A 26361-nucleotide genomic window follows, 5' to 3' on the forward strand; every position below is an offset into this window, starting at 1 on the left:
AAACACAAAGTTTATAGACACTATTGGCTGCAAGACCATGTGGGATGGTTTTAGGTGAGTAGTAGAGGCCTGGCTAGTGCCTTAGAGCCAATGTCAAGCCTGTTTTAGGTTGTCCTAGCAGCATATGATTAAAATTTATGAGGATCATCAATGTCTGAACCTATAAAGCATTGGTCACTCCATCAAACTCCAAAGGAAGTTTGTAGAGCACAAGTTTCTTATATATAAGGTAAGCAAAGCAGGATGATAAAAAGTAAACAACCATGTATTTGTGTGTATGATCACAGACACATTGAATGCATGATTATGGAGGGATTATATATTCAAGTTTATGATCCAAGTGAAAGATTTTATGAGGTCGACTTATGCAAGAAGATAAAGTGGACTTTTGATCTTGGTGATCTCAGTGTATTTCTATGTATGATATGCAAGCCGTATAGACTAGGAGAAAGCATGTGGTTTGTATGTATGACATATTGGGTGATTTTGATGTGGCCATTTGACCTAGGAGGAAGTTATGGAAGCATGTTTCTACAATTGGTTGTTTAGAGAATATTTGGTATTTTCAAATTTGGTGTTAATCAGAGAGGTTATAATGGTAAGTGACACATCTAAACTAAGATTTTACACCTAAGAAATAGTTCTACCAAGTTTGGTCACTAATCGAGTCAATATGTGGAAGACACAGGGTTTAGAATATTGATGTTTGCAATGGACTACGTGTAGAAAAAGTGAGTTATAGGTTGTAGAGAAAACTTTTTAAGGATGAATATTTTAGAATTTGATCCTTTTTAAGGGTGAATATTTTAGAATTTGATCCTATTCTCTACAAGAAAGTTGTAGTTGGAACTGGGGCCACATTTTTGCATAAAAAATCTTGGCGATTCGATTTTACGAGGATCAAACATTATGAGCAGTTTTCTACAAAAAGTAGTCTTGATTGACAGTTTTCAAAGCAAAGAGAGACTAATCTTGATGGATGCAAGGTATTGATTCTGACATATACTTTGATAGAATTAGATGGGAGTGCCTTGGGGATACTCATCATAGGTAAGATGATCAAATTGTTTAAGAAGAGGGAAGCAAAAGAGTATGTGGTGGAAGAGTTGACAGATGACACACCATAGGATGACATTATTGAAGAGGAAGGAAAAGAGTTTGCAAAAGATGAAGAACTTGGAGGAGATGAAGAACACTTTGAACATATATCTGAGCTTGTAGATGATGGAGAGGAAAGATGGAACATGCTGGAGGATGTGCAGGTTTAGAGGAGGGGGTGGATTACCATGGACACCTAACAACTTCCCATTATCATCTAGTGGACTATGTTCATTCCCAAACTCCTAGTGTCATCAAATTGCTACTATTAACACTACCCATCTATTGCTGCCCTAACCTGGTGGAATTATCCTCATCCAAGTGTTGTTGTACCTACTGTTTTGCAACATCTCCTTCAACAACTACCCCCCTAACCTACCTTGGTGTTGCTAGCTCCTCCACCTCTTGTCGACATCAACACCATCCTACATTTTTGGTGTTCCATCATATATCTAACTACCATTGGTCATCATCAAAATCACTAAACTCCCTCCTTGACATCTTATCACATGTCTTGCCTTCTATAGTTGCCACACTTGCTAACTATACCTTGTGCACAATTGCATTTTACACTAGATTAAGGCCTACAGATGCCACCTTGCTCATCTTGCATCATCTTGCTCAAATAATTCTCATGGTTGTGTTTTTGCTGCATACCCACTCCTACAACAAAAATTTTGTGGTAGTCATTGCACTTAGGATCCATCTCCAATGGATGGAATACTCCAATACCACCCTTAGTGTTAGCAAGTTAGTCACTCTAAGTTTGTATTAGTGGGCTAGGCATTTGTGTAGTTGCATGATTTATGGAGACCTATATATAGCCGACTAGGCATTTTTATGCCAGTCAACGTGATTATTTTATCATTCTTAGATAGTCAGCTTTTTAATATTTATTACCTATTTATAGGGTGGGCTCCCTCCTCAATCATTCACTTCTATTACTCTGAGGTTTGTAGGTATTTTATCATTCTTAGATAGTCAGCTTTTTAATATTTATTACCTATTTATGGGGTGGGCTCCCTCCTCAATCATTCACTTCTATTACTCTGACGTCTGTAGGTATTGTTACAAAGAGGGAGCCAATGTCAGTGCCCATTAAGCTAGTGATTCATTAGTATTGTACTATCTCTTTGTCAGGACCTAAAATGGGCCCTACATTGGCTATAAACACTAGCCGGGCCTTTAACACTCACAAGACAACCCCACACAGTCTCACGGCTCCCTGCGGCGGCTAGGAGTGTCCAAGGAACACACTGCCCTAATTTTTGCTAATGTAGATATTGCATTTGTAGTGGAACGTAGTCCAACAAATGTCCTTCCTTACACCTCAGAGGGAGATCCCACACATCTTGGTATAGTACACCAATGTGATACAAACATAAAGGAGGCACCCCTCCGGTTAAATACCGCGGTCCCACTACAACTCTCCTACACCGAGGGGATTGGCCCCCTGATGCGCTGGTAGCACAAATAATACACATGTAATAAGCTCTACTCTTATTTAAACCGATCCAGGAGATAAATTTTCCTCACTTGATGATTTTCCAAAAAACCCAATGCCTAGCCCTACTACAGCTTAGGTGCCTCACAACTCAGCGTGGGTCATGTATATCGGAAACCAATTGCAATGCATCCAAGAGTTACCATGTAATATGCACAATGCAATTGGGAATGACACACCTTGTGCTAAAAAAATTTATGATTTAAAAAATTACCAATGTGAGGTGCAAAGATAATACTTTAATGATTTCCAAGCTACTTGTAATTGTGACGTTGCTAAAGACTAGCATTGAGTTTCCTTGTGCTACTAGTCTCTCTTAAATTTAAATGGTGATCGGTTTGTATGCTATGCATAATCAAATAAATCAAAATTTAAAACATTTTGAGTGACCACTCACTTTTACAACCCCTCTTTTCTCCTATCGTTTAGATTTTGCATTCGTTGGATAGATGTACCGTTCATTTTTGTGTAGTTTTAATGTAAAAATCGATAAAAACCATACTTCAACATAGAAACAAGGCTAAATTGAGGCTTATCCCTCATGCTCTAGCCTTGTTATACATTCACGAACATAAAGAATATTTTTTCCTAATTTTCTTAGGCAAAGGACCTATTTTTCCCCTATTTTCCCTCATTTATTTATATATAAAAATGTGATATTTATTGATTTATGTTTCTTAACTGATCCACAAGGAGCTTTTGAACAATTTCTACATAGGAAAACTTGTGGAATGTAGGAAATTCTCTAATATTTCCTAGGTATATATACATGAGTTTCCTATATATAACTAGGGAAATACATTTCCTATATCTCATAATAGGAAGTTCTAGGTAGGCCTATATGAATTCCCTACATACAACTAGGGAAAGTCCATTCCCCACATCTTATCTTAGGAAACTATAGGTCATATAGCCGGGGACTACCATTCCCCACATATCATAATAGGTAATTAGAGGCCACACAACTAGGGAATTCCATTGCTAGAAGAAGAATAACTCCATTCATAAAGCTACTATAACAATCCCCAAAACTCGTAAGATATTTCCAAATTGAACAATGGATATTTACCTTTGAAGTAAGGCTCATGAATAATGGATGCTACCTTTGAAGAAAGGGTCATGGACATGATAGAAAAAGCCTTGATATATCTCTCCTCCCACCCTTCAAGTGACTTTGAAAATTCCTCTTCTTGGCTCTCCGTTATCTATTTGCAGTGCTTTAGCTTAGGTTCTCCACTTGAAACAATGGTTCCACAATTTCTCGCACACAATTTACAACTTTACTTTTACCTTTAATGAGAATAGCTAGTGTCATCAAATGTATATTTTGGATTTGACATAGAGCAACCATGCTGGAGATGTTGCAACACTTGAATCGCTCAAAGAAAAGTAAACATTAGATTGCATAAAATAATAGCCCCAAAAATCACAAAAGAAAAGCTTAATGTAATGCACAAACTTTTTCAAATCACAAACATTTGATGCTAGAAGCATGATGTCACCACACGTCAATTGAGACTAACTAATGCATATCCACACGTCATTCTCATAGGTATCATGGTAGCTAGTAAAGGCAAATGCGAATCAAATACAAACACTATCACCTAAAAAGTAGTTGTGTGGGAGAGCCCCACACACAAATATTTCGATGTCATGTTATTAGGACATGCCTTTTGCACACTAATGCATCTAGTAGATATCAACACAAGGTGTGAAATTTAGATCCAAAGAATAGAGCATAATATGTAAGGGTTTATTAGGGCACACATTTTGTGCACTAATGCATCTAGTAGCTATCAACACAAGGTGTGAAGTTCTCATCCAAAGAATGGAGGTTAAAAGGATAAAAAAATGCGAATATTGATGTCAATAACATGCATGAACAAATAAAACATAGAAACACATGAAATAATAATGAAGCAAAACACAATAGCTCAACTCCAATCTTTCCCACATGAAGAATTGAAAGCCAAAAGCTTTGATACCATGTTGGAAATGTGGTGGAGGCTCAAGAGAGGTTGGGAGCAAGAGAGAAGGTGTGTTTTTACAACATCACAAGCTCATGCACTTGGTTAATAACAAGACAATGCAAAGAATAAACAAGAGTATTAAGGACAAAAGGAAAGCAGGTAAATAATGATGGAGGTCACACAAGAGTCACCCCAAAGTAAACCTTTCCATCTCCTCCTCACAATAGAATTTTTATCCCTTACTTCTCTTCACCTACTGTTGGTGACTTGATATATATTCATGTTTTGGAAAATGTCTCATGAAATTAATAATTATTTCTTACATCATTGGCTTAGCATGCTTTGTGAGTGAGGTTTTGGTGAATAATAACTAAATCTAACAAGCCTTAATCTATCCTTGCATTCTCAACACCCTACTCTTGCTCTTCTAGGGTGGTGTTTTATGGTAAAGGGGATTAAGGCTTAGAAAGTGGGAAAGTAGGTGATTAATAGCCCGCTTCGAAAATGATTGAGAACAGGCCGTGGACAGGGAAACTATGAAGATAGATGGATTTCTCAATGCCAAGGAAGGAAGGATTCAAGATAGGGATGAGTACTAGTTTAATGATGGTGCGTACGAAGGAATTAAGGGGCAATCCATATCTTGCAGGCTCATTCAACAGCAAGCATGCCTTCGAAAATGGGGAAGCACGTTGAGCTAATGTTGGAGCTAATGCTGACAGAATGCCATCGAACGAAACATGCAATGCATTCTTCAGATATGCCTGGGGCTGACCAGCTGGAAGATGGAGGGAGCTTCAGGAAGTGAGGGCGACTGCAGCATCAAGGATAGAGATTGAGGAGGGTCGGGAACGCATGAAGGGAAGTGGGAGAGCTCACCATACAGAGAGACTTGATTGCGTCGAGCTATGCTCAGTTGGCTGTGAGCTTTCAAGACATTTTAAGAGAGACTATGGCAAGCATTCCCTGGTCCCTTGCCATCCAATTTACTTGAAAAATGCTACCATAGAACAATGCCTCGGTGCAATTTTGGTGTTTGTGTGAGCTCTACATTATTTGGATTGACCAATTGATATGTGGTGAGGAGGGATCTTGTAAATACGCAAGCTGAAGTCTGGTTGTGTAGCAGCATTCTTCCTCGTTTGAGTTATGAAATGTTTGAATTCCTTTTCCAAGATGCATAGACACTTCTTCATGATATCACAAGGGATTCACATATTAGTGATGTACACATTGATGGCCTAAGTAGTGGAGAAGTGTTTGTCATGCACTTCATATCTTAGATAAGTACTTAGTCAAATTCATGACTTGGCCAGTTCAGATTATAGTTATTCACATTTTGAAAATTATATATCATTTTCTGACTTGGCTAGTTTCGATTATAGTTATTCACATTTCAAAAATTATATATGCTTTTCTGACTTGGCTAGTTTAGATTCATGCCAGAGGAGTAGAAAGAGGTGTTGCTACTTTCCTTAATTGGGGCAATGGACTCTATTGTCAAAGCAATGGAGCCTACTAGAGGAGCTGATATCCTCAATGGGTACTATCAGAAGAGATGATAAAGAGGAGCACTCTATGTAGGAGGAATCATCAAGCGCGTAGGCAATTTGATTTGCAATTAGTAGCAATGAAAAGGGTGAGCATTTTAGCTTATGTGGCATGAGTGAAGAAGAGGAATAGAGTAAGGGATTGCATGATGGTGTAGTAATTATAAGTGAGACAATGGTCTGTGCTTTGGATTGTTTCAATTTGAAATAAATTAAAACTAGTGTTAGATAGTACTTCATTGGTAGAAAAGATATGTAAATACTTCAAGGAGAGGCCACACTCAGGTCATCAATAAGGCTCTGTCTCTAGAGGTTTTCTATTAATGGTGGGTTGCAATAATCTTAATAGAAGGGCAATTGCATATGGCTTTTTTAAAAGATTTCAAATTTGTAAATCTAGCTATTTCAAACACTTCACCAACAGATTCAGGACCTTGGAGCTTTACCAATCAATGCTTTGTGATTACAGTATAGGTCTCTTAGTAAAGCTTTGCCATCAATCAATGCTTACACCACTAGAAAACCAGTGGCTTACAAGGTGTTTAAGAAGATGCATCATTTGAAGAGATGTCTTTCCCAAGACATAGTAGTAGCAGTATTCCATAGATGTCTAACAATGTTGGATATACAATCCAATGAGCACAAAATGCAGAGTTTGCTGATTGGATGATCACATTAACACTCGGAGATGGTGTAGGAGCTGGGCCATCTACCTGTGTTGAAAATAAAGTTGTGACAACAAATGAAGGCCTCCAAATAACAAAATACATGGGTTGGAATAAAGTTGACAGCTTGCAAATGATGTCGAGTAGTTGGGTGGCCCGAATGAGATCAAAATGTAGCATTGAGAGTGTGCAAAGTTGGTCACCTATAGACATATGTCATTGTTAGTAGGGTAGCCACCAGTAGATGATGAAGATCTATAATAGTAGAAGTCCAAAATAGCTGATGTAGACTTTGGTCATCACTTTCTCACCATGGGGGATTTACTAGTAGTAATAAGGAGACGTCATTTGCGTGTAAGAAATATATGAAATTACCCCTTATCTACCCCCTATTTATGGGACCTTACCTTATAAAATGTACATTCATTCCCTTAAATAATCCCCCTCCCTTACACTCACGTGGTACCATACAATAAACTCTAGTGGACCCCCTCGGGTTTCTCACATTGTCAGGTAGGGTTAACTTGGTCTTCAAAATGGGGACCTTTGGTCTCCCAGGCACTAGTATTTATGCAATTTGGTCTCTTAGGCAAGGGTAGCTTGGCTCTAAGGCAATGGTGAAGGCAAACCCAATGTGGTTTAAAGTTCTATCTACGATGCACCTCAAATAAAGGCAGCTCTAATTAAAGCCTATCATGCACAGCTTGATGTACTAAACCAACTAGGTTTTTCATATGTGCTTATGATGCACCTAAATCAGAGCCAACTCTAATTAGAGCCAAGTAGGTAGTCCATAGCTTTAGAGATACAGCCAGCTCTAATTAGAACGGGGTAGTCCACAAGTACCTCATGCATAGTAGGCCAAGTAGTTGTATGTACCCAAATGCCCAAAAAGAGGATTTTGATGGTGTTCATCAATGTAAACTCACTTCAACTCTTAAGGAATAAGGAGTCAAGGTTGAGAGGTGCCTTAAACATGGTATAACAAATTATTTTGGAATGGATATTGTTGTTAAAGTTGATGATGATCAGGATGCCTAAGATGTGATAAGATGAGTGTGATGTTAGGATCCTACTTTTACAACATAGCCAAGTGTACAATATTTGTGGAAAGTTGATAACCAACTACTACAATAATTGATATGCCTTTGCAATGTTGAGTTTGTGTACTCGTACTCCTACAGGGTGAGAATCTATCACCTGAGTTGGCCTAGATAATTTTGGTGTAATAGAGCATTCAAAAGGCTATGATCTCTTTCAAGAATTACTTGTGGACCATGTAATAAGGATGGATTGGCAAATGCCCACCATGCAAATTCAAGCAATTCCTTTTCGATCACAACTGATTGGCCTCACATTTTGTTAGGATCCAACTAATAAAGAAAATTGGTTGCCTTTGGTTGTCTATTCCTTGCTGTAACAAGACTACTCCTAGCCTTGTATTTGATACATCCATGTCAAGTAGAAATGGTTTCTTGAAATGTGGGCTCTTGAGTATAATTGATGTTGCTAAGGATTGTCTTTAATATTTAGAATGTTGTGTGGTACTCTTTTGTTTGTTTCTTTTTGTTTTCTTGTTTTAACAAGGTCTTTAAAGGGTATGTGATGGTACTGACACAATGAATAAATTTAATGGCACTTGCAACTAGTGCAAGAAATAATTTTAGTGGCACTTGAAACTAATCTAAAAAATCATTGTAGCCTCTTTGTGACTGATGTTGGAACAAGCTCTTGAGATCTCAATTGCTAATATTTTTAAATGGATTTATTTGTATTCATGCATGATAAATTTTACAGATAAAAAATTTTAAGGATGTTCTCCATCTATATATTGTGAATTGGATTTGCAGATTATTTTCTTACAAATGATGGAGAACTTCTTAAAGCACATGAAGATGCTAATCCCAAGTCTGGGTGTGAATCAATATGTCATCAAGTAAATGAGTAAGATTCTCTTTTTTATAAAGTCATGGAAAATTGTTTAAAGATTGTGTCAAATTCTATAGTGCAAAGTTTTGAATAAGGGCTACTTTCAAATGAACCCAACTTGCCTTGATAATGTGGTCTTTCACCCATGAGAGGATGTCTTTAATGAACACATCGACTAGACTTTTTGGGTAGCCCTTAGGGTTGGGTTGATCTTGGCATTGGTAGTGACGATCCAACATTGTGATTAATTTCTGATTAGTGTGGTTAATGTGATACATTACACTGATAACGACCTTACATCAACTATTCTATTTGAGGGTGAATTTCCTTGTTGCAACACATGCATCTGTGCATCATTATGTATAGAAGAAGCAAGAGTTCAAGGTGATGCATAATGGGCCATGGTTGCATAGATGCTCTACATAGGATCTGAGTATCATTCCTTGTTCCTATCTTGCCCACAAATGTAATATGACCAATCTCTTGCATTGTATCTGTAGTGAACACATCGATACATGTCTATTTTTCCTAGACCATCCACTTGTAATGGCATTAACTATTCTTACCATAAGGTAGTGTGCTGCATGGCATCCCTTACAATATTATGATCAACTGTTAGCAAAATCCAAACAATAGAATGTAAACATACACATACTCAAAATATTAATTTCTTTTTATACAATGGCTTTATAATCACACTATTAGCAATTTAGAACGTATAACTTTAATTTTAACAAATATTTATTATGATAGTATTTTTAAAAATATTATGAGAATATAGAAATATTTTTGCTATATTGCTCAACACGCCTTCTCCCGGTTGTTCCCTTTCTTTATATTACATGGCAAGAGCTTACAAGGGCGATCCAAGAAGTGTAATCTATCGGCTCCTAACTACTAACTGCTTGGCTGACAAAGCTCCTACGTGGACATGGTGTTGCCAGCTGGTGATCCCGTCACACCTCCCCCCCCCCCCCATGAAGAAAGGTTTCTTCGAAGAAGTACGGCTATATTCGAATGACATGGGCTGTGGTCAAGGACTGGTTGCTATCCCTCTGTAGCAGATATGTATTTTCCCTCATGCGACGGAGAACTGTATATGGGCCAATCCATCTATGCATAAAGGATTCAAAAAGGCCAAGTCATCTAATGGGATAATACTATCTGACCTTTTCTTGGTCTTTGTATTCCTTGGGGTATCGATCAGCATCGTACCACTTCTTTTGGCGTGTTTGGGCTTGAATCAAGTTGGTCTTGATGGCCATTCTTAGGAGGGATTGAGTTTTGTAGAGGAATGCCACTCAATCAAGTGCATCCTGCTTTAGTGGCTAAATATCAATTGTGGTAAGATCAGGGGGAAAGGTGGGGTCACGGCCGTACAAAGCTTTGAAAGGGCTTACCCAGGTGGAAGCTTGCATTGAAGTGTTGTAAGCATGGATTACAAAGGGTAGTGTCTGATCCCAATGTTGATGGAGAGGATCAATGTAGGCTGCCAGCATCTGTTTGATAGTTTTATTTAAGCACTCAGTTAGCCCATTGGTTTGAGGATGGTATGGGGAAGTAAAGACATGGGTGATGCCTAAGAATCTGGAGATAACCTGCATGACTTCGCTTTTAAACAGAGGGCCTTGATCTGACAATAGTGGCAACCATGATGAAATATAATGTTATGGAGAAGGGATGAGGCGATAGTAGATGATTGCGAGTCTGGGAGAGCTTGAGCTTCACACCATCGGGTTAGATAATTTGTCATGACCAGCACAAATTTTTTGCCTGCTACAGAGGTGGGGAGTGGACCTATGAGGTCCCAACCAATCATCTCAAAAGGTTCATTCATTGTAATCGGCATGAGGAGACCTGGTTTCTGATTCGGTGATTTCAGCTGCTAGCAGATAAGACACTATTGCAATTTTTGTGAGATTTTTTGCCGCATTTGAGGCCAATAGTGTTTGAGACGCAGATTTCTTAGTACCTTGTGAAAACTGAGATGACCGAACAGAGGATGCTTGTGGAAATACTCCACATAATGATGTTGTAGACTTTCAGGCACATAGAGCCGTGGGGGATGACCTATTTGTACATGGTAGACCAGACCATCCATCAAAAGAAACTTTTTGTGAAACTTATGCGGTGTAGAGGATTCGAGATGATGGATGATGTTTTGAATTGTAGGGTCCTGTTGTTGCAAGGGAAGAAGAGTGTTGAGATCAATGGGTTTGGGTAGAATTTGCCAGTACCCAGATGCGAGATCCAAAGATGTGAAGTAGCATGATTGGCCTAATTGATCTAACAAGTCATCCAGACGGGGTAGCGGATAGACGTCATGCTAAGTCACCTTATTAACAGATCTGAAATCAACACATAAGCGATATGTACCATCATCTTTTCGAACCACATGAGGCTTAGATGCCCAATCGCTATGTGAAGGAATAATCATGCCTTGCTGGAGCATGTCTTTGACAGCGCAATTTATGTGATCCACTTTAGCTGGAGACTGTCTTCGGATAGGGGTTTTGACAAGGGATGCATTGCCTGTGCGGATTGAATGAGTAATGGGAAGATTGATTGTAGATGATGTGCTGGTTTTAAGAAAAAGGGAAGGAAAATTGTGCAAGAGGTGTCGGATGTCCCTTGTGTGTTGAAGAGTGTCTAGCCCAGTGTGTTGTGTTTGAACAAAGTTTGGACCTGTGTAAGACGAGATAAATGGTATGGGTAAAGTGTGTGGGAAACTTAGTGTCTGAGTGTTAAAATTAAGATGTGCTCGAGTAGACATAATCACACCCTAATGTTATTGGAAACAATTGACGTGGTAAGACATAAAACGTATGTTGGAATTGTCTTTGATTGATGCAAAATGATAAGATGACTACAGAATTGGAATGGTAAAGTGTCTGACTATCCCCAAACAATACAGAGATTGGGTTGGTTGTTTGTGTTGGAAGGTCTAAGAGCTGGACTAAAGACGCACTAATGGATGAAATAGTATTGCCTGAGTCTAAAAGGGCTTCATGAGAACTAGATGCTATCTAAGTTAAAATTGAACAAAGTAGACGGCCGGAAGAAGTTGCGGCTTGAATGTGACGTGAATGGGTGTCTTCCAGCATCCATTCACTTAGATGTTTCTCGAAAGTTTTGCCAGAGTGGCAGCATCACTGAGCTGAACTTGTACATTCTGAATTTGATTGTGAGCATTATGAGCTTGTAGTTTCTTACAATACTTATGGACATGACCATAATTGTTGCAGTAAAAGCACTTTGGTCTACCTTGTGCATCCCGGTCTGGCAAGCTCCTTCGAGATGTAAATTGCACATTCTAAACATTGATCTCCATGGGGGTTGGATGGTCAAGCTGAGGTCGCCCAAGTGTGGTAGCCTGTGAATGCATTGAAATTGACTCTGGTTGGCTATTGTTTTCAATCCGCTATGCAATTTGAACTACATCATGAAATGTAGTTGGACCTTGGTCCTTTACACGTTGAGCAATGTCGTGCTGCAACCTTAGCCAAATAAAGTATAATTTCATATCCTCTGACATGGAGGGGTTAGCACGTAACAACAACTGATTTAACTTCACAGCGAACTGTGCAACTGGTTTATGTAATTGTTGTCAAAGAGTATTTAACTGTCGAAGTGCGGACTGAGTGATGTTTTGGTTGGCAATGTTTTGTACCAACTGTTGTTTTAAAAATGCCCAATTACCTTTAGCCTGTGGAGATTGCTACATGAACCAGGTGGCGGCGACTCCTTCGAGCAGTGTCCAAACTTCCAAAGCCTTGCGCTACTCATCCCACTGATGGTATTGTGCAACATTTTCCAGATGGTCAAGCCAAGTGAGGACGTCTTCAAAGAGTAAACCAGAGAAAGAGTGGAAGTGGATCTTGGGATCTGTACGTTGTTTTTGAGTGTGTGTAGATGATAGATAGCTAATTCAAGATTGATTGGTGTGATTGACCTGCTGTAAGATTGTGGACATAGCAGCAAGCATGTGATCTAAGGGTGGTTGGGACTTTGAGGGAAACTCAGGGCTCATAAAGCCATCTTCATACTGAGGAGAAGAAGGAGCTTGGCAAGGGGATGTGACACGGCTCATGATGGGTAGCCGAGTGAGGCTGCGACTGTGCACTTTGATGAGTAACAGGGGCGGGAGAGTGCCCGCCATTTCCACCAATGTAAAATACTGTGAACTCAGCTCAACGTGCCTCCTCCCAGATGTTCCCTTCCTTTATATTACATGACCAAAGCTTACAAGGGTGATCCAAGAAGTGTAACCTACCGGCTCCTAACTACTAACTGCTTGGCTGACAAAGCTCCTACGTGGACATGGTGTTGCCAGCTGTGATTGTGACGGGATCACCAGCTGGCAACACCATGTCCACATAGGAGCTTTGTCAGCCAAGCAGCTAGTAGTTAGGAGCCGGTAGGTTACAGTTCTTGGATCACCCTTGTAAGCTCTAGCCATGTAATACAAAGGAAGGGAACAGCCGTGAGGAGGCAAGTTGAGCTGAGTTCAGAGTATTTTACATTGGTGGAGATGACAAGCACTCTCCAGCCCCTGTTACTCATCAAAGTGCACAGTCACAACCTCACTCAGCTACCCATCATGAGCCGTGTCACATCCCCTCGCCAAGCTCGTGCTTCTCCTCAGTATGAAGATGCCTTTATGAGCCCTGAGTTTCCCTCAGAGCCCCAGCCACCCTTAGATCACATGCTTGCTGCTATGTCCACAATCTTATAGCAGGTAAATCACACCAATCAATCTTTAATTAGTTATCTGTCATCTACACACACTCAAAAACAGCGCACAGATCCCAAGATCTGCCCTTGCTCTTTCTCTGGTTTACCCTCTAAAGACGTCCTCACTTGGCTTGACCATCTGGAAAATGTTGTAGAATACCATCAGTGGGATGAGCAGCGTAAGGCTTTGGAAGTTCGGACACTGCTCGAAGGAGTCGCGGCCACTTGGTTCATGCAGCAATCTCCACAGGGTAAAGGTAATTGGGCATTTTTAAAACAACAGCTGGTACAAAACATTGCCCACCAGAACATCACTCAGTCCGCACTTCGACAGTTAAATACTCTTCGACAACAATTACATGAACCAGTTGCACAGTTCGCTGTGAAGTTAAATCAGTTGTTGTTACGTACTGACCCCTCCATGTCGGAGGATATGAAATTGTACTTTCTTTGGCCAAGGTTGTAGCACGACATTGCTTGACGTGTAAAGGACCAAGGTCCAACTACATTTCATGATGCAGTTCAAATTGCATAGCGGATTGAAAACAGTAGCCAACCAGAGTCAATTTCAATGCATTCATAGCCTACCATACTTGGGCAACCTCAGCTTGACCATCCAACCCCCATGGAGATCGGTGTTCAAAATGCGCAATTTACATCTCGAAGGAGCTTGCCAGACCGGGATGCACGAGGTAGACCAAAGTGCTTTTACTGCAACAATTATGTTCATGTCCGTAAGTATTGTAAGAAACTACAAGCTCATAATGCTCACAATCAAATTCAGAATGTACAAGTTCAGCTCAGTGATGTTGCCACTTTGACAGAACTTCCGGGAAACATCTAAGTGAATGGATGCTGGAAGACACCCATTCACGTCACATTCAAGCCGCAACTTCTTCCGGCCGTCTAGTTTGTTCAATTTTAACTTAGATAGCATCTAGTTCTCATGAAGCCCTTTTAGACTCAGGCAATACTATTTCATCCATTAGTGCGTCTTTAGTCCAGCTCTTAGACCTTCCGACACAAACAACCAACCCGATCTCTGTATTGTTTGGGGATAGTCAGACACTTTACCGTTCCAATTCTGTAGTCATCTTATCATTTTGCATCAATCAAAGACGATTCCAACATACGTTTTATGTCTTACCTCGTCAATTGTTTCCAATAACAATAGGGTGTGATTATGTCTACTTGAACACATCTTAATTTTGACACTCAAACACTAAGTTTCCAACACACTTTACCCATACCATTTATCTTGTCTCACACAGGCCCAAACTTTGTTCAAACACAGCACACTCGGCTAGACACTCTTCAATGCACAAGGGACATCTGACACCTCTTGCACAAATTTCCTTCCCTTTTTCTTAAAACCAACGCATCATCTACAATCAATCTTCCCATTACTCATTCAATCCGCACAAGCAATGCATCCCCTGTCGAAACCCCTATGCGAAGACGGTCTCTAGCTGAAGTGGATCATATAAATTGCGCTGTCGAAGATATGCTCCGGCAAGGCGTGATTATTCCTTCACATAGCGATTGGGCATCTGAGCCTCATCAGGTTTGAAAAGATGATGGTACATACCGCTTTTGTGTTGATTTCAGATCCGTTAATAAGGTGACTCAGCATGACGTCTATCCGCTACCCCGTCTGGATGACTTGTTAGATCAATTAGGCCAATCATGCTACTTCACATCTTTGGATCTCGCATTTGGGTACTGGCAAATTCTACTCAACCCAAGAGATGCAAATAAGACAGCTTTCCGTACCCCTGAGGGCCTGTATCAGTTCACGAGGATGCCATTTGGCCTATAAGGATAGCTATTTCTATATTTGCCGATCGGATACAACAAAAAGTGGTTGCCGTCTATCTAGATGACATCCTCGTGCACACTAAAACCTTCTCTCTCAGATTTGTCCCCCATATTGCCCAGATCACACAGCCTCTGAGAGAAATTTTACAAAAGTGAGCTCATTTGAGGTGGAGTCCCGCTTGCCAAAAGAGCTTTGACCAGTTGAAAGCGGCTATCCAACAATCTGCTCACCGGAACTTTCACATACCCTTTTTATTACAGACGGATGCCTCTAATTCAGGTTTTGGGAGCTGCTCTACTCCAACAAGATGACCATGGACGATGGTAGCCAATAGCTTTCATTAACAGAGCCCTTACAAAACCGGAGCTCAACTACTCCACAACAGAGAAGGAGCTCTTAGTAGTGGTATGGGATTTTACCAAATTTCACCCCTATCTGCATGGAATGATTGTCACTAGCCCATTATCCCCCTTCTGCAAAAATCACACCCTCTTGGGTGACTTCTTAGGTGGGCCCTCGCACTTAAAGAATACTAGTTCACAATCAGCTACCAGAAAGGATCGACCAACTACATCGCTGATGGTCTGTCTAGGACACCCCATACCCAGAATGCCCAGCAAGACCACCTACCACAACCCATTGATCTCAGCACTCTTCGTCCCTTGCAACAACAAGACCCTACAATTCAAAAAATCATCCATCATCTCAGATCCTCTACACTGCATAAGTTTCACAAAAAGTTTCTTTTGATGGATGGTCTGGTCTACCATGTATAGGCAGGTCACCCCCCATGGCTCTATGTGCCTAAAAGTCTACAACATCATTATGTGGAGTATTTCTGCAAGCATCCCCTATTCAGTCATCTATTGCAAGTGTCTTATATGCTAGAAACCAGGTCTCCTCATGACAATTACACCTTTCAAGATGATTGGTTGGGACCTCATAGGTCCACTCCCCACCTTTGTAGTAGGCAACAAATTTGTACTGGTCATGACAGATTATCTAACCCGATGGCATGAAGCTCAAGCTCTCCCAGACTCGCAATCATCTACTATCGCCTCATCCCTTCTCCATAACATTATATTTCATCATGGTTGCCCCCGGCAACTATTGTCAGATCAAGGCCCTCAGTTTAAAAGCGAAGTCATGCAGGTTATCTCCAGATGCTTAGGTATGACCCACGTCTTTACTTCCCCATATCATCCTCAAACCAATGGGCTAACTGAGCACTTAAATAAATCTATCAAACAGATGATGGCAGCCTACATTGATCCTCTCCATCAACATTGGGATCAGACACTACCCTTTGTAATCCATGCTTACAACACTTTAGTGCAAGCTTCCACCTGGGCAAGCCCTTTCAAAGCTTTGTACGGCCGTGACCCCACCTTTCCCCCTGATCTTGCCACAATTGATATTTAGCCACTAAAGCAGGATGCACTTGATTGAGTGGCATTCCTCTACAAAACTCAATCCCTCCTAAGAATGGCCATCAAGACCAACTTGATTCAAGCCCAAACACGCCAAAAGAAGTGGTACGATGCTGATCGACACCCCAAGGAATACAAAGACCAAGAAAATGTCAGATAGTATTATCCCATTAGACAACTTGGCCTTTTTGAATCCTTTATGCATAGATGGATTGGCCCATATACAGTTCTTCGTCGCATGAGGGAAAATACATATCTGCTACAGAGGGATAGCAACCAGTCCTTGACCACAGCCCATGTCATTCAAATATAGCCGTACTTCTTCGAAGAAACCTTTCTTCATGGGGGGGGGGGAGGTGTGACGGGATCACCAGCTGGCAACACCATGTCCACGTAGGAGCTTTGTCAGCCAAGCAGTTAGTAGTTAGGAGCCGATAGATTACACTTCTTGGATCGCCCTTGTAAGCTCTTGCCATGTAATATAAAGGAAGGGAACAGCCGGGAGGAGGCAGGTTTAGTTGAGTTCAGAGTATTTTACACTATATTACGAGTTTTATCTAGTTTTCTTATATAGGAAAATTTTATTATATCCAAAATTAGAAAAATTTGAAATTCCTATATAGAACGATTTTACTATATTACTAACTTGTAAAGTGTTCCACTTTTACTAGTTGGTAATTTTTCTAGATACTTTGATAAGTATCTAGAAAATCTACCTTTTTTTACTATATGGCAAAGTGTTTAAAGTTCCTTGTATTGGATGAGAAAAAGCCAGAAGGTTTCTCAACATAGATCTCCTCTTGCGAATCTCCATTAAAGGAAAGCAAACTTCACATCAAACTAATAAACTAGCCAACTCCTATGGTTAGCTAAGGTAAGAATGGCTCTAATTCTAGCCATTTAAGTTATAGCTGCAAAGGTATCATGGGCCAAAGCATAAGGCTAGCCACCTACCAACATGTGCCAAATGAATACCTTACATTTGAATGGGGTCTTGTTGTGGAAGTTGAGAGTGTGCCAAACCAAGCTTGAGCTCGCAAAGAAGAAGGCTGTGATACCAGTTGAAGGGAGGTGAGCCCTGAAGTGGAAGCACAAGTAGGAGTAAGAGCTATGGTGGAAGGAGCAAAAGCAAGAGAGAGAGAGAGACACACACAATGTGGGGTCTCCAACAGTCACAATGTGTGATCGGCCTTCCCTTTATTCAAATGTCACTGAAAGAATAAAGAATGAAGTGATAGTGATGGGTGCTCACTGCCTGTAGTGTGCACGCGCAAGTACTATCAGTGTAGTAATCCACGGGTGCCTAGGTAGAGGCGCCTTTACCCCCAATACTTCTCTTTCACTTTTTCCATTTTCTTCAAGATTCTAGGGTGAAGTTAAAGCCAACTTGATACCCAATTGTGAAAAGAATTCATGAGCCTCATCTGCATCCAATTCTCTTCTATCTGTAACCACTTTACCAACACAACCATGCTTGCAAAAGACTTCTTCCAATAAGAACCTGCAAGTTGCTTGAGTAGTCTTTCTACTAAGAGCTCAAACTTCCGCTTGATTTGTCAAGTCTTCTCGTGCAAGCATAAGATATCTCATATTCCATAAACCTGTAGGCATGGCAACCAAATCAACTACCCATTTGTAATGTATAGACAATGGATGGGTCGGTTGCAACCCATCTCTATTCTTTACCATGGGATACATTTGACAGACACTGCATGATTCCACATAATTCTCCACATCTTTATACATCTTTTGCCACCAATAATTCTCTCTGATCTTGGCAAATGTGCCCCAAACTCCTCTATGTCTAGCCCATAAGGTTTCATGAAACTCCTACATCACCTGTTGTTGAGAAGCCCTATCTCCCAATACACATACTGGAGGTCCTCTCTTTTTCTTTGCATGTATCAGTCTTTCAAGAAAAACCCATAAGATTTTCTTTTAATCCTTTTGAATTCAGCTTTAGAACACTTAGCCTTCTTTGTCACAAGGCTAGGATATTGGCCTATTTTCAGCCAATCATCCTCATACAACTCTTCCAAAAATTGTGTTCTCACTGAATCATAACGTTGATTATGCTTTCTCTCTATTGCCCATCTCTTCTCCATGGCTATAAGCTCTTTTCTTACTGCTAAAATCCATGTTACAATAGTTATACATGTAGTAACAGCATCTGCATACTCATTCACTGTTGTCATTAAGTTTTTTTCAACACCTATCACATCATCCTCTTCATCTTCCATCAGCTCCTCTTCATCTTCAAACCTTGTTCATGAAATCATGTCAGCCACGGGGTTTTCTCTGTCAAGATTGTGGGAGAGAAGGAAGGAGTCTCACTTATAGCTTTCTTGCTTGCACAATGGGGGAATGCACATAAGGGTGGAGGCTGATAACTGTTTTCCTCTTCTTAATTGTGTAAGCCAAAAAGAACTCTAGTACATAGAAATAGAAGACCCCTATATATGGGTCTCAAACCAAACTCAACTAACTAAGGTGGCATACTAAGTGAGCCACGAACTAGAGTAGATAAGGATAGCTGCCATCTAGCTATTATTCATGGGCGGTGTACCAACCGCATCTACAGCTAACAAGTCGGTGACATAAATGCACAACTGTCACCCTGGCATATCACAAGTGGAGCTCGATATCTCAATACTCCCCCTCGAGCTCAATCCCAATTCCTGCACACCAAGCAGGTCTCTGAACTTGCGCAGCTTGTCTACGCCTAATACCTTCGTAAATATGTCAGCTACCTGATCCTCTGTGCTGACATAAACTAGATCAATAAGACCTAGAAAAACCCTCTCCCGCACATAGTGATAATGCATCTCAATGTGCTTTGTTCTAGCATGATAGACTGGGTTATTTGCCAAGTGTATACTGCTCATGTTGTCACAATAAATGACAACTGGCCCATCTGTAGGCTGATGCATATCATAAAGTAGCTTATGCAACCAAGCTACCTCGCATGCAGCCATTGATGCACCCCTGTACTCAGCCTCTGTGCTCAACAAGGCAACTATAGGCTGTTTCTTACTGCTCCAAGTGTCTGCAACACTCCCAAAAGAGAACACATATCCACTGGTAGATCATCTATCAGAAATACTACTAGCCCAATCAGCATCAGTGTATCCATGCAACTGTATCTGAACCCCAGTCTCATAAAGTAGTCCATATTGCAATGTGGACTTCACATACCTGAGTATGCGTCTAGCTGCATCCAAATGCGGTTTCCTTGGAGCCTGCATAAACTGACTTACCAATCCAACAACATAGCTCAAATTTGGCCTAGTAATAGTCATATAAATCAAACTTCCTACTATGCGTGTGTACATAGTAGGGTCTTCCAGAAGCTCACCTGCATCTGCGCTCAGCTTCACATTCTGCTCCAAAGGAACTGAAATAGGCTTATAGCCTATCATCCCATATTTGGACAGCATGTCCAATCCATACTGCCTCTGCAAGAGCTGTATCCCACTTGGTGATCTAATCACCTCAATGCCCAAGAAATAACGTAGCTCTCCCAAATTCTTCATCTCAAACTTCTGCTTCAATAGCATTTTCACATGAAGGATATCTTCATCATTGTCACCTGTCATAATCAAATCATCAACATAAATGACAAGTAGCATAATACCTTTCTCTGTTTTTCTCACATAAAGTGAGAAATTTGCCTTGGAAATCTGAAAGCCAATAGTGACAAGATACTATCCTATCTTGTTAGACCATGCTCTAGGTGCTTGCTTCAAGCCATACAATGCTTTCTTTAACCTGCAAACAAACTCAGGATGAACAACATTCACATAACCTGGTGGCTGCTCCATATATACCTCTTTTTGCAAATCACCATGCAAGAAGGCATTCTTTACATCCATTTGATGTAAAGACCATTCCTTTGATGCAGCCATAGCAATGACTGCTCTTACGGTTGCCATCCTTGCAATCGGACTGAATGTTTCTTCATAATCAATGCCATATGTTTGTGCATACCCCTTGACTACTAATCTTGCCTTGTATCTGTTCACAAAACCATCTGCATTGTGCTTCACCTTATAAACCCACTTACAGCCAATTGCATTCTTACCTTTAGGTAAAGGTACCAATTCCCATGTAGCTTTTGCTTCCAAGGCATCCATTTCTTCATCCATGGCTTTCTCCCATTTTTCTTTTCCCATGGCTTAAGTGGGTTCTGGTTCTTGTATCACTTTGACCATATAGGCATAGTGAATGGCTGTAAATCCATCATATTTCAGCCTATCCATAGGATACTTAGCTCTGGTAGACCTGCGCAAAGTAGTTCACTCCCAAATGCTCTCAAAACATCCCTGGTCTTCCTTACTCCAGGTGTAACAATAGAAGGAATACCCAACTCATCATCAATGCTCTGTTCAGAGTCACTGGATTCACCATCCACATAAGAGTGACCTGCATTCACATCAAACATGGGCTGATCTACCTTCTCTTTTTCGTTTCGTGATACTTGAATACCACTATCTGCATTGCTTTGAGAAGATTCTCCTGATCTCAATCTGCTTGTCTACGGTGAAGAATGTGAACCACTGCTAGAGGACGCTCCAGGTCCACTAATATTTTGTGACTGCTGCTGTGAATTCTGTGCAGCATTACCATTTTGTGCATCTACATCATCAATCACATTTATTGGTTTATACCAGCTACTCATCTCATCAAAGACAACATCTCTGCTCACTGTAAACTTACGAGTAGAAGGGTTATAGCATCTATACCCTTTCTGCTTTGTAGAGAGTAACCAATAAAGATGCACTTCTCAGCTTTTGGATCCAACTTGGATCTCAACTCATCTGCCACATGAACATAGGCAATGCAACCAAAAATCTTCAAATGAGAAATATCTAGTTTCCTACCAGTATACCTCTCCTCTGGAGTCATCCCATGTATTGCTGCAATGGAAGTCCTGTTCATTATGTAGACTGCTGTAGCAACTGCTTTAGCCCAATAAAAATCTCGCAAGTCTTTTTCGTTGAGCATGGCACGAGATACCTCTCCAATATGCCTGTTTTTCCTTTCTGCAATTCCATTTTGTTGTGGGGTATGACTGCATGAATATTGTTGCTTTATGCCATGCTCCTGCAGGAACCTTGCAAACTCATTTGAGAGGTACTCTCCCCCTCCATCTGACCTTAGGCATTTTATTTACAGGCGTGTTTCTTTTTCAACCATAGCTTTAAGAGTTTTGAAATGCCCAAAAACTTCACTTATCTTTTTCATAAAATACACCCAAACTTTTCTGCTATAGTCATCAATAAAAGTGATAAAATAATGACAGCCTCCAAGAGATGCAGCTTTAGTAGTCCACACATCAGAGTGGATTAATTCCAATGGCTTCTTACTCTCTTGAACATGTCTAGGAAATGGTTTCCTTGCCTGTTTTCCAAATTGACAAGCTTCATATACCTTATGCATTTCTGCAACTTTGAATTTAGGCAATCTTGCAACAATATTTTGGGCCTGCATTGATTTAAGTTGCTGTACATTAACATGACCAATGCGTTTATGCCAGATATCAATATCTGCAACTACACTGGTCCCATGTGCAAACATTGCTGCACTCAATTCAGGCATGTCTGCATTCAACGTAAACATTTTTCCCTTCTTATTTCCTTTTGCTATCAAGCGGCCTTTATTTTTCATATCCTCAACAAAGCATCCATGAGAATTAAATTTGAATTGCAAGCCTTGCTTAACCATTTGACCAATAGAAACCAGATTCTTGGTGATATTCGGGACATGAAATACATCGGACATGTATTTCTTTTTCCCATCCTGCATAAACAAAAGAATTTTTCCAATCTGTACAATAGGATGTACAGTATCATCACCAGTCTCCACAAATCCTAGTTTTTTCGTTTTCCTTGCATCCTCCATCCATTCTGCATGACCTGTCATGTGGTTTGATGCACCTGAGTCAACATACCATACATTGTTGCTTTCTTCTGCACTTGTCACAAAATTGTTCATGTGTTGCACCATAAACAAATGCTCATTTCTATCATCACCCTGTCTACTAGAAGATGCATAATTCTCTTGTTGCAATTTTCCATTCATGATGTCATTCTGCTTTTTATAGCAGTCTTTAGCCATATGACCCATTTTACCACAATAGTAGCATTCAACATTACTGTTTGCACTTTGGCCTCTTTGCTATCCACCACGACCTCTTTGGCTCCCCCTGCCTCTAGAGTTACCACGTCCTTCTCCATAGGACTGGTTTTCTTGAGTTTGCTGCATATTCTGATTTCTACCATGGCCTCCAGATCGGCCTCCTCTACCTCTACCTTTACCTCTTCCAGCATTTGAGTAGAAGACAACTTCTTTTGAAGTTCCTCCTGAAGAAGATGCACTACCATTTCTCTGCTCCTCAGAAATTAGAAGAGCAATCAACTCCTCAAAATTAGAAAATCTTTCACGGACGGAAATGGATGTTCGGAACTGTGCATAATCCTTTCCTAGACCATTCAAGGTCACAAAAACTAAATCATCATCTTCCACTGGCGACCCAATGGAAGCAAGTGCATCTGCAATCTTCTTCACCTTCATGTGGTAGTCATTGATGCTCATATTTTCTCTTTGCACATTGTGCAACTCTTGCTTGAGCTGCATTTTCCTGGCTTGCGTATTTGTGCTATACTTTTTGACAAAGTATCCCATGCCTCCTTTGGCATACTTGCATCTTGAATATGCACAATCATAGAGTCTGAAATGATGATAGACAATTAGTACATAACTTTCCTAGCTCTCTCATGCCATGCTTTAAATGCCTGCATTTGCTGTTGATTGGGAACATCATGAAGAACTGATTATTCTTCATTTCCTACAACGAATTCCCAATATCCTTTTCCCATAAGGAAATTCGTCATTCTAAACTTCCATGCTTGGAAGTTGTTCTTGTCAAGCTTTTCAGTGACAATCTGTGAAAGAGAATTAGACGCCATTACAGAACACTGCAAAAATTTCTGTCTCTGCAAAGAACACAGCTTCAGCCTCACAATGGCAAATCTGCAAAACTGACGAAAGTGGTATTTGACCACACAGTCACTTCCTAGTGACGATTTTGTATCAACAGGCAACAAGGATGATTCTGTAACTCCCAATGTCTCTGCGCACAAGCATACGATGCAATTTCTACAGTAACTTTTCACCGATCTATAGAATAGTGGTCGCACAGCATAAAACTGGGCCTTTTCTTGAGTACGTGCAGAAAATTTTCACCTCCAAAACAGGTCCCAAAATGGCCTCAATAAAAAAAACAGAGCATATACTACCCTCTTGCTACACCACGAAGGGCATCTCAATCTGAGACAATGCACTCTTGCACTTTCCGGCTGTGCTACCTACAGAGACTTGCTCCCAAAACAAAAAATGGAAGCAACACTGGTCCTCTTACCAGAACACCACGAACTTCGTTTGCTTTCTTGAGCTCCTTACCATGAACAAGGCTCTGATACCATGTCAAGATTGTGGGAGAGAAGGAACGAGTCTCACTTGTAGCTTTCTTGCTTGCACAATGGGGGAATACACACAAGGATGGAGGCTGAAAACAATTTTCCTCTTCTTAGTTGTATAAGCCAAAAAAAACTCTAGTACATAGAAATAGAAGAACCCTATATATGGGTCTTAAACCAAACTCAACTAACTAAGGTGGCATACTAACTGAGCCACGAACTAGAGTAGATAAGGATAGCTGTCATCTAGCTATTATTCATGGGCGATGTACCAACTGCATCTACAGCTAACAAGTCGATGACATAAATGCACAACGGTCACCCTGGCATATCACAAGTGGAGCTCGATATCTCAATATTCTCTACCTACAATATGTTGAAAATCAGGGTCAAATGACTTTATATATGCAATCCACCATAACATGGCAATATCAGGAGTTGAGAAATTTACTATCATGTCCAATAGAGGTAGACAATTAGTCTCTACCACTACATGAGCTCCCATAAAATACTCCCTATCACACTTAAGGATTGTCACTACACCCTAGAGCTCTCTTTTGACTTGAGAATACCACTATTGTCATTCATTGAGGACATTTTCTCCAAATCAAATGGCATACCTATTCCCATTAGTATCATCCTGAACCAATGCCACTTGGCCTTGTATCCACGATGAGAACAAGAGGCTTCCCATTCTCATAATTTGCTCTCTTTAGTGTTGGGGCTGAAATCAATAAGCTCTTTAACTTGTAAAATGCTTCGTATGTTGTTTACACCACCAAAACGTTTGCCCTTGTCACAAGAGCTGATACAAACTTTCAGCCACATGAGCAAAATGCAGAATCCCTATCAAGTAAAAGACACATCACCCAAAAATCTTCTCACCTCAGATACATTCGAACATGTCTCCCGCTGTTGTGCCACTATGTGGGCACAGTGTGAAAAACTATGGAGTGCATCAACATATGATTTTCTTATTGATGTAGAGAGTTAATGTGATGAGAGTCATTAGTGCTAGTGTCCTTGGTATAGGTAGTCCAAAAATACTAGATTTTTGGACAATTTTGGCCTATTTTTTATATTATTTATTGTGAAAATTCGTAAAAAGTTATGAAAGCTTCTAGATTAGGATGGCATGCAAAAATCAAGTTTCTTTTTTAGGAAGTTATGAGATTTTTCATAAAAAAGAAGGGTCAAAATCATGTAGGTCGCGATCGCAATTGACAGGCTTAAAACTGCACTTTGAATTGGAAGAGAAAGAAGGAGCGATCTGGGAGATCCCTAATTGGGTGTCTTGGGGTTTTACCACCCTTTCAAATACAATGAAGCCATCAAATTTGGGTTTTGAGTAGCAGAGAGGAAGCTGTTATTTGATCCACGTTTTTGGTCTACGAGGGAGCTCCAAGAGATCTAATGCCTAGAGATTGCTTCTGAGTAGTGCCAGATAAAGGATTCCAAGTTCTATCAATACATATTGTTTTGATTCATTGTGCTTTATCTTTGTTGTGTTTACCTCTTGTCCATTATTTTTCTTCTCTTCCATCTCCTATCTCTACTTCGTTCTATCTCTGATCCTCGGTGGATACCACCTTTCGACAAAAACCCCTCCAAAATTGGTGAACTTGACATGAAAGGTCATTAGAAGAAGGAAAGACAAGATGAAAAAACCTTTGAGCACAATTTCCAGTGATGTTTTGCAACAGTTGGTGCAGAATATAAATATGCTTATGCAGGTACAACAACAACAATAGGTGATGCATGCTTATGCTCAAACAAAAAGTGTTGTGATGAATGCTTTGTAAGTAGTTGAGCGTAAGATGAAGTTATTCATTGGCAAGAATGTATCTGCATATGCACATACCTATGCTCAAAAGATGAAATTATTTGGAGTGGCTCAACTTGCATGGAGCCATTATTTTGTTCGAATCACTGTACATGAACTGAAAGTGCAAATTACAGAATTGTATATGTAGGATGCCAATTGGGTAGCTTTCAAGAAGACACTTAGAGAAGAATTTAAATTGAAGATACCGGTTTGATTACATGCAAGACTTTTCAGGAGTGGGTTTTACAACCCAATAAGGGTCTTGTGGAGCTACAGAATTGTTAAGAGAATTTGAAAGTTGATTTGAGTAGTTGGATCTTGTAGAACATCAAGCTCTTATAAGTCAGAAAATTGAATTG

General features: G+C 40.2%; 2 pseudogenes; one reads left to right on the forward strand and one right to left on the reverse strand.

Annotated features, from left to right (window-relative positions):
* Positions 1-11828: 11828 nt before the first annotated feature.
* On the reverse strand, positions 11829-12806 carry LOC148037263 (uncharacterized; annotated as a pseudogene).
* Positions 12807-13316: 510 nt separating this feature from the next.
* LOC148037264 (uncharacterized) lies at positions 13317-14294 on the forward strand (annotated as a pseudogene).
* The last annotated feature ends 12067 nt before the right edge of the window (positions 14295-26361 follow it).

This window comes from Lygodium microphyllum, chromosome 4 (genome assembly GCF_053477565.2).
Source record: "Lygodium microphyllum isolate KBCC chromosome 4, Lygodium_microphyllum_v1.1.10, whole genome shotgun sequence".
Lineage (NCBI taxonomy): Eukaryota > Viridiplantae > Streptophyta > Polypodiopsida > Schizaeales > Lygodiaceae > Lygodium > Lygodium microphyllum.